Source organism: Fukomys damarensis, unplaced genomic scaffold (assembly GCF_012274545.1).
Source record: "Fukomys damarensis isolate Sample0158 unplaced genomic scaffold, DMR_v1.0_HiC HiC_scaffold_38, whole genome shotgun sequence".
NCBI classification, from domain to species: domain Eukaryota; kingdom Metazoa; phylum Chordata; class Mammalia; order Rodentia; family Bathyergidae; genus Fukomys; species Fukomys damarensis.
Genome location: NW_022900950.1, coordinates 1906573 through 1917133, shown reverse-complemented (window position 1 = coordinate 1917133; position 10561 = coordinate 1906573). Strand labels below are relative to the sequence as shown.

The window sequence follows — 10561 nt, the reverse complement described above, 5'->3', positions numbered from 1 at the left end:
AAGTGAAAGATGGAATGGACTCTTAAAGGGTGAGGCCAGTGGAAGGTCCTTATGTCATTTGAGGTATGACCTTGGAAGGGATTTGGGGGCCCTAGTTTCCTTCAGCTTCTTGGTTTAAAATACAGTCTTACCTTCCTTTCAAGCTTCCATCATTGTGCCCTGCCATCTGTTTCTCTCACCACATGCCAAATAGATGGGGCCACCTTAGCCTAAACTTTGAACCTCTAAAACTGTGAGCTAAGTTAACCTGTTTCTTCATAAGTTATCTGCTATTGTAGTATAGTAATAGAAAGCTTTCTAGTGCAGAGAGATACAATTGACAAGCATCTCAGAGAATAATGTTTGCAAAACAGGCCTTCTTTATTCCTGTTGTATTTGTAGCAGTCATCTAATTTTCCTTTGATAACCAGATGATCACAGCCAATAATATTCATCATGTTGTCATTTCATGGCTTCAGGAGCCCAAAATGACTGGCTGAAGTCTCCGTTTTCAATTTAATGATATTGTGTTTCCCAGTAAAATCATTTCTATCTTAGAAATCAAGACTTGTAAACTAACATAGCTAAATCAGCTAGTATTTTTTTTATTGCAGTAATAAATGCATCACTTTCTCTCTTTCCCTTGATTCTCAGACCAATGCATTTTAACTAAGAAATAACTGACTTAAATATATACTACATTCTGGAAGACGGAATCTGTTTATCTCAGGGTTTTGCCTGGCTGCTGGTACTTTGCTTCACTTTGCAGTTCCACAGTTTGTCAAGCAAGATGCTCTGGTTAATAAGGTAACTATTAAGATAAGTTAATTCATGGATAAACGACCACTGTCATAATTTCTTCAATAACGGATGAATTCTAGACAGTACCAATGTTGTATAGTGTACTACAACGGTGAATAAGGCATTCCACTTGTCCAGGGGCTTTAGTACTGCCTGAAACACTACACATGAAAGAGGAAAATCTGTATCTATGTGTCTATATTAATGAGGACAAATCACACACTCTTCCGATGGAATGTGTGTATATACCTGCTACCAAGTAACTGATTGATTCCTTAGGGAGTAGTGCCATCTTGGGGGCTCAACATTTCCATCTGCTGCTGTCTAGGTGGATACTCAAAGTCAGTAGTATGATGGGTCTTAGAGAGTGAAAGTCCCCATTGTTGAGTTCATCATAGCCTCTGATTCTGCCACTTGGTCTTTTTCAGCAAGCACTTGAGTAGTTTAGTACAGAGTTTGAATGACATCCAAAACATGCCATTTACCTATCATTATTGAGAGTTTACTCTGCTTGGTGTTCTTAGTGAACATTCATAATGAACAGAAACATTCTTACTCTCTGGCTTGTTCTTAGAGGTCCTTCTAGGTATTGCGCTACACTTTTTGTCATCAATCTTCTATTGCCATATTTTCAAATTCCCTGACCATTCAACTGAGTTGGCTGCTGACCACAAGTCACACCAGAGCTGTACTTCATGTTTTAGGTTTGACAAAGTGAAAAACCAGGTGAACTGCATGAAGTGTTAGCTACCGGGAAGCTCACCTCTCTACTTTCTTTAAGTGGCATTGCTGAATGAGTGTGTAATTGCAACACTAAACTTTCAGATTGTGAAAATGTATTAGAAGAATCATCTGCAGTCTATCTTGTTTTATTCCTCACTCATATGATTAAAAAGTAAATCCCCATGAATTCCTGAGCAAGGATTAGGGGAGAAGAAACAATGAATCAGGAGTTGATGACATGGGATTGTGAGCCCCGGCAAACTTACTTATGCCATCTAATCTATAAGGTTGATCACCTATGTATCATTTTTATTTGATGATGGTTTGTTCTTATCAGTGAACACTGTGGGTTGGAGGTTCAGATAATGCCAGGTCCAAGTGAGCATTTCAGGTCTTATTGTCCCATACTCAGGGTTACAGTTTCCATTAAGAAGAAATATAGCAGGAGTCATTTTCAAAAAGGAAATAACTATCTCAAGAAGATGGAACCTCTTTCTGGTTCTATATCATTAATTATTTTATAGGATCTTTCCAGGGGCTTTATTCAGCATTTCTATCTACCAAGATATCTGAATATCACTGGATCTGTTGGATCATAAATCCCAAAGGCCACCTGTACTGTGGCTTGGTCCTGCGGCAGAACCTTCCATGGCTTTACGCTCCATATAAAACTGTCAGCCTTTGGATGTACTAAGTATGCATGAGATATGAATTAAAATATAGTACATGTTGCCTCAAAAAACCCAGAGACCTATGAAGCATAGTGCCCCCTTTTAGGGGGGTTCCAGACTAAACAACACTCTAGTACTTTGGAAGAGATGTATCAACACATTCTAGAACACTGGGCCTCTGAAAATAGTTCTAATGAGATAGACCCTTTTGATATCCTCTCCAAGTCAATTTATGCCATGTAGCTTCTCTTTAAGTCATGATATTTTAAGTGTCACTTAAAGAATTTGGCCCTACAGAAATAGATTTGAAGGATCTTTTATCCCTCTTTCCCCAGTCAAGGGGCCAAAGATGGGAGATGTACCTTGAGGGAAACAGCCAGAACAGGTGGCAATTTTGCAGTATACCTACATACTCTCTCCTTGCTCCATCCTTTCTCCACTGCAGCTGTCAGTGCAGATATGAAAAAGTTTCTGTCATACCTTTTTTCCTAACCCTAAATATTATCTCAGTATTCTTAGCACAACCTTGAACAGGTCAATCAATTGCTAAGAATTTAAATCTGTTTGTTATTCCCTGAAACTTCTGAATGAGAATAACTGAAGAATGTGTTCATTCAGATTTCCTGAATCACACTAGGGCTTGTTGACTAAGAAGGGCCTGGCTCAGATTTATTATTTAAAAGATATTAAATAAGATGGCTTAATTCACATTCAGGTTGCTTAAACTTTAGGCAGGTTTCTTCCTGTTTCTAGGCTCTGACTTTTTTTCTGAGGGCAAATACTTTAGAAAACTTCCTATTGCAAATTCTTTTCATTTGCTATGTAGATACTCTGTTAGCTTCTTGCCAGTTTTCAAACTGAAAAATGTCTATGTGCAATAAGACATAAAAATGACCAACAGGTATATAGATGATCCATATCACTAACAATAATAGAAATGCAAATCAAAAGTCCTAATAGATACAACCTGACACTGTAGGATGACTTATTAAAATGATGAGATAGTAAATGTTGGCAAGGGTTTAGAGAAGAGGAAACCAATACATATTGCTGGTAGGAATGTAGATATGTATAGCCATATAGAAAACCATATGGAGACACCTAAAAAAGTTAGATATAGAGCTATCATATGATGAATATGGACATACACCTAAAAGAAATGAATGGATGGAAAGACAATGAAGTAAGTACATATGCACAGTGGAATATTATTCAGCCACGAAAAGGAGATTCTGCTATTTACCATATCATGAATAAAAATAGGATGTTATGCTAAGCAAGATAGGTCAGATACAGAAAGGACAGTTCTTTAAAAACGTAGATAGTGCTAGTAAAATGCATATCAATATGTGGAAGAATGAAACTAAATCCTTCATTTCAAAAATTAAATACAAATGTATTAAAGACTCATATACAAGACCTTAAGCTTTAAAACTCCTGGAAGAAGACCTAGGAAGAAATGTTTCAGAACATTAGAATAGGACCCCAAAAGTACAGGAAACAAAAGGAAAAATAGGATTGCATTAAATTAAAAAACTTCTGTAGGACAAAGGAAATGGTCAGCAGTGTGAAAAAATAACGTACAGAATAGTAGAAAATATTTTAAACTTATGCATCTGATGGGGGGGTTATGTCCTGGATATAGAATTCAAAAAAGTTCATAAAAAATGCCCTATTAAAAATTGGGCAGTAGCCTTTCTCGCCCAGCATCCGGGAGGAGCCCGCTGCTCTCGCCACTTTCGCTCCCATGGGGGGAGGATGCCCGGGCCCTGCAGAGCCCTGAGTGCCCCGGACCCACAGGTAGGTGACGGGGGTGGGGGGGAGTGAGCAGGAGTCAGCTAGAGATGGCCGCCCAGCCTGCGACGTCACCATTGTTCAGCTGGGTTGCCAAGGTGCCTGAGATCGTGGGCTTCAACCACCAGGCCTGGAAGATCTCCCACCAGGATGAGCTGTGCTGCTAGTCTGGGTTCAACTACACCTTCTCCAAGAAGTTCAAGATCCTCTTCTGTGGTTGAGTGACAGTGGCACGTAAGAAGGCCCTGCCGGCCCTGATCAGCGAGTGCATCGAGAAGTTCAACTACGTAAGCTGCAGCCTGAGGGCGGAAGGGGAGCCACCCTCTCAGGGTCCCAAGCCCCCAGTGGACGGGCCCTTCTAATGGGGCCCCCTGAGGAGCAGGCCCATGCGGAAGTCTCTGTCACAGCTGGGGCTTCGCTCACTGGTTTACAGGAAGGAGTTCCAGGATGGCGGCCTGCGGAGCTGCAGCTCCTTTAGCTCCTTTGAGGAGAATGACATCCGAGAACCACTTCATCAACGGGCACCATATCATGCAGCCCACAGACACTGAGGAAAATTGAACTATGCTCTTCACGATAGGCCAATCTGAAGTTTACCTCATCAGTCCTGACACCAAAAACAACAACAACAAAAGCATTGGAAAATTTTAAGGAGATACCCGTTTGCTCTGGGGACATCAGACACGTGGACCACTTTTGGTTTATCTGCCGGGAGTCTTTGGGAGGTGGCAGCTTTCATTTTGTCTGTTACATGTTCCAGATGAAGCTGTGGTTGCCGAAATCACGATGATCCTGAAGCAGGCTTTCACAGCGGCGCCCGGCAGCAGACAGAGAAAGCACCACCCAGCTGTGTGAGGCCTGCCCCTTGCAGGGTGTGCACAAGCTCTGTGAGGGGATAGAGGGAATGAATTCTTCCAAAACCAAATTAGAACTCCAGAAGCACCTAAGGACACTGACTAATCAGGAGCAGGCAACTATTTTTGAGGAGGTGCACAAATTGAGACCAAGAAACGAGCAGAGAGAAAATGAATTATTTCTTTTTTGAAATGTTTATATGATGAGAAGCAAAAAGAATACATCCATATTGGAGAGATAAAGCAGACACCACATGTTACAGCAGGTAGTGAATTACCAGGCAGTGCTCCTCGATTTAGGCTAGAAATGCTGAAAACAAAGCAAAGAGGTCTTTAACAGAATCTTTAGAAAGTATTTTGTCCTGGGGTAATAAAACCAGAGGCCTACAGGCACATTCTCCCAGAGTAGATCTGGACAATTCTGTGTCTTGTACATTAAGTAGCACCAGCAAAAGCCATACACGGGAAACAAGGATTCTCTGCCCACCTCTGAGAGCTCCTTCAAGCCCCTCTGCTCATTGGGTAACCTGTCCAGTGACTTGGAGAGCCATCCCCAGAGGAGCCTGCCCTGCTGTCCCCACAGCAGGCCTACCAAAGGCGGATTCTGAGCCACTTCCCTGAGAAGTGCCCGGGGCTTCCAGAGCCCACACAGGGGTCTCCGGGAGTCAGTCAGAGAAGCTTATGAGGTATCACTCAGTGAGCATGGAGACACCTCATGAACGGAAGGATTTTGAATCCAAAGCAAACCAACTGGGAGACATGGGGAAGACCCCCTTGAAGACCTGGTGGCATTCATGAGGGCAGCAGACCTTATTGCTCATGGCCATCCCACAGAAGGCCAACGACTCTGCTGGCAGATACAAAGATTATTCAGAGGTAGGAGAGCTTCCCCTGAGGACTTCTTTGGAGCCAATGCATGAAGATAAGCCCTTTCGCCCTGTACCGGAGGAGAAGTAAAGGACATCTCGGGAGTTGCGGGAGCTGTGGAGTAAGGCCATGCTACAGCAGACACTGCTGCTGAGGACAGAGAAGAAAAATCAGAAGCTACAAGCTTCTGAGAACAATTTGCTGAACAAGCACCTGAAACTTGACTAGGAAGAAATCACTCCTTGTCCTAAATAACTACGGTTTGGGAAAAGTTGCTTTGCACTCCAGTAAGATAAAAAATTAAGCTTGATATGGAAAAAAATGCATTCAGCTGTTGGGGAAGGCATACCACGTCATCACCAGGGTGAATTCTGGAAATTTCTAGCTGAGCAGTTCCACTGAAGACATCCATTTCCCAGTAAGTAGCAGCTGAAGGATGTGACCTACAAAGAACTCTTAAAACAGCTCACCTCCCAGCAGCATGCAATTCTCATTGACCTGGGGCAAACCTGTCCTATCTGTGGGGGCCCAGTCATGGCCCACTGGCATTTGACATTTGGAAAATAACTTTTTCCTCTACAATTAAGACATTGATACAATGTAACATTTGTTTCTTTTCAAGGACACTGTTTGTTAAACTTGTTTTGTTCTTTGACCTGGGATAACAGGAACTCGTTATTGGAAGATCTGATGTTATCTATAAGAGTCAGGAAATCCAGTCTTTGCATAAAGATAAAAAGACAATTGCTTGGTGCTTCCTGTTGTTGTGTGCCCTTAAAAGCTTCCTCTTGTTGTGTGCCTTTAGAGGCTACCTGTTGATGTGAGCATTTAAAAGGAGCTGTTTCTGTGAAATAAATCAGACTTTTCTTGGTCTCCACTTAGGCTTGAGTGTTCTTTCCTTTCTCAATCCTCACTCCCCAACTCAGGCTGGTTTGTGTTGTGACAGCTGGGCTTCCACAAGTGGTGCCCGAACAGGGACCTGAGTATCAAGGGATCCAGTGAAGGACACCACTGGATAAAGAATAAAAGGAGATCTTCACAAAAAGAAAAAAGAGGACCTTCAAAAGGAAGGCAAAAGAGGAGCAGTGAGTTTTCTTGTAAATATTAAAAATGGGAGCTGGCAATAGTTGCATGCTTTTTGTACATGTGCTTAAAGATTTATTGTGTGTCAGTGGTGCTAGAGTAGGGCATGAGCAATCATGTAATTTTTTAGAATTTGTTGAAATGGTTTGTCTCTGGTTCCCTGAAGAAGGCACTGTAAACTTAGATACTTGGAGTAAGGTAGGAAAATGATTACAAGATTATTGTGATGTACATGGTCCCAGTAAGGTACCTGTGGATATTTTCAGCTTATGGACTCTTGTTAGAGATAGTCTGGATCCAAGACATGAAAGTGAAAAGGTTGAATACAGCTAACCCTAGAGGACCCCTACTGTGTTGATCACTTAAACTTTAGTACTTGTTCTTTTTTTTGCTTCTGTGTCTTTCTCTTCCTGTTAATGTCTGAATTGGTAACTTGTGATCTGGATCATTTTGGAGGCTGGGAGGTCCAGGCAGACATGCTAGTAGTGGACTCCCTGCCACAGGGGCCGGAGAAGTCCTTTGCCCCTCTGGTAAGAACTCTGTCTCTCTGTTTACTGGGAAGGAGGTTGATATTTTCCCCTCCTCAGGACCCTCTGGTCAAGGCATAGTTCTTCTGGTTTCAGAAGTGGAGATTAAGGGGATTCCCCGACAGAGTCCCTGGTTCTTCTCTTGGTTTGGTTTTCATAAGCCTTTGTCTTACATTGTGTTTGGCCTCTTTTGCTCCAGCCTAGGAGTTTCTCAAACTTCTGCTTTGCAACAGTCAGCTGCTAGTGAAAACTATTTAGCTTTGGTAACACTTCTTGTGCATTGCAAGTTCTTAAACTGTGATTATAGGGTTAACTTGTTCTTTTCTAAAAACTCAAGGTTAATACTGTTCTATTGGCAGCCAGTCAAATTTTAAGATGTAACAATCTGAGAACAGAAAACTGACTTTAAGCTGAAGTTTTTTATAGAAGGTTAATAATAAATGAGATATAAAAATATTAGGAAAGCTATAAGTAAGAGTTATATTTTTAACATGAAAGTTTTTTTTATGTTTGTGTTATTAAAAACAGGTAAAGAAAGATATGCAAGACCAGAAGGCCTAAGTATGTAGAGAATGTTTATGGAAATGATTTATTTGTTTGCTTGTTGGTTTCAAGTCTGTCATAAAAGGTTTACATTTACAATCAAGAAGAGCTTTCATTCCTTTAACCCTAATTCTACAAGAGATCTCTGTTAATTTTGACCTGCAAAAATTTTGACTAGTAGTAACTAAAAGATTTTATAATTCTATTGGTCAAAACCATCTGAGTGCACTTTAGTTTAAACTGTCTTATATGTTTGTCTGTCTAAATGTTCAAAAATGTTTGTCCAATTATGTTTTTGATCAAAATGACGTCAAATACAAGTAGATTGTTGATATCTACACCCTGGCTTTATAGGATTAAAAAAAACCTTAAAGATAATTAAATATAAACTTTTAAGTTTTGGTACACTTCTGTTGGTAAATAAGCAGCTGCTTAGAAAATTTATTCTGAACTTTGTTCACTAGTGGGAGCCCAAATAATTTCCATAGCCTTATAAAAAGCTATGCCTTGTTAAATATATTGTTAAAAATGTTTATATTGGTTACCATCAAAAGGCTGAATTCTAAATGTGTTATTGTAACATGTTTATGATGGTTATCTTCAAAATATAATATTTTCTGAAAAAAAAGGGAAGATCCTGTTGATACAAAGCTACATTACAGGACATAAGATTTCATATAAGTATAATAATTATTATTGCTACTTTTCTGGTGTACAAAAATGCATTCATGTTGTTTGACTATGCAGGTTTTCCAACATACTGTTTATGATAATAACCTTTTGACCCAGGTATTCTCCCCTGTTCCCCACTATTAAAGGTGCAACTACAAAAAATAAAAAAGGGGGAATTGTACCCCTCTTCACCCAGAAATTATTTAAATCATGCTACCTATATTTAAAATTTTTTTACAAATTGATAAGCCTGCCCATTCAGCAGCAGAAAGATTCTGGCATCCTCAGGGTTCTCCTTACGCTTTGGAACATGATGGAGCATGATGGCTGCCAGAGAGATTGGTTCATCATGTGGATCATCTTAATAACCCTAAAAATGTTTCCCAGAAGTAATTCTATCCAGTGATATTGGGTTTATATGCCTGATATTTAATGACACATCTTGAAAGTTTTTGGACTAATCACTTGGACTTAAACTTGTCTGCAGGACTTTGGTGGACAAATTCAGGTTTTTCTCAATCCAACATTTGGAAACTTGCTCCTGCATTGGGAGAAATATGTCAAAGTTACTAGCCTTAGTTTAAATATTTTTGGCATAGGGGCCTTTAATATGTGAAATACCATAAATGCTGTGTAATCTCAAGTTAAAGAACAAAAGAAAAAGATAATGTCTTGTTTTAATGCTCCTTATATGTTATTGATAAGAAATATAGAGATTGCTTATGAAACTGATAATGAATATAACAACAGCTGTTTTAATTGTAAATTGACAAATTGCAAATTCTCAAAAATGATGACTTCCTTTCATTCTGTGGTTTTGAGACAACCTCTCTTTGTTATGATACCTGTTCAATTTAATGAAACCTGGTATATAGATCAAGGATTATGAATGTTAATGGTAATTGAGAAAGCATTAAGTAGACAGAAAAAGAGTGATGGGATTGGTTATTGTGGGGATTGTAGCCCTTATTACTGTAATAGCTATAGCCGCAACTGCTGCAGTTGCTTTGGCACAAGAAATTTGGGATGCTCATTATGTTAATGTTTTAGCTAAAGGTGTGACTCATAATGTAACTATTCAAGTAGATTTCAAAGATTAGAACAAAAGATAAATGCATTATATGATGAAGTTACTCTTATGGTAGAAGAAATACGGGCACTGAAAGTTTGTTCTCCATTGATGTGTCACCCGGGTTATGAATGGATTTGTATAACCAATAAGCTATATAATGATTCCATCTATGATTGGAGTAAAATACAAAGGCATTTGAAAGGTATTTGGTAAATCAAAATACCTCCCTAGATTTAACAGTTACATCAAGATATTTTGGATCTACAGAATGCCCCTTCCTTAAAATTTGATGTGGTACAAGCTGCTCAGCATTTTATCAATCATTTAAAAGAGGTCTTACCCTCCATGGCATCAGTCACCCAATTGTTAGGTCCTGTTATTGCAATTGGGATAAGAGTATGTTTAGGATGTGTTATATTACCCATATTAGTGTGCATGGTGAGTTCATCTTTGATGAACACAGCAGGAAAGATTCATGGCTTACAACTGCACATTAAGCCTCCCATACTTATGGTCTAACCCCTGCAGAAGCTGGTAGTTTTTTTTTTTTTTTTTACTTTGTGGAGTGACCTAAATGGTCTGAAATCTCAGTGGTCTGGCCTTTGTTATTATAGTTTTACATTATCTTTCCCTACTGAGCATTGCTATTATTTGAATATGTTTAGTGTTCCCCAAGGGCTCCTACGTAAAAGATTTGGTGGAAGTGAAAGATGGAATGGACTCTTAAAGGGTGAGGCCAGTGGAAGGTCCTTATGTCATTTGAGGTATGACCTTGGAAGGGATTTGGGGGCCCTAGTTTCCTTCAGCTTCTTGGTTTAAAATACAGTCTTACCTTCCTTTCAAGCTTCCATCATTGTGCCCTGCCATCTGTTTCTCTCACCACATGCCAAATAGATGGGGCCACCTTAGCCTAAACTTTGAACCTCTAAAACTGTGAGCTAAGTTAACCTGTTTCTTCATAAGTTATCTGCTATT

General features: G+C 39.7%; 1 pseudogene; it reads left to right on the top strand.

Annotated features, from left to right (window-relative positions):
• Positions 1–4018: 4018 nt before the first annotated feature.
• On the top strand, positions 4019–10313 carry LOC104858608 (annotated as a pseudogene).
• The last annotated feature ends 248 nt before the right edge of the window (positions 10314–10561 follow it).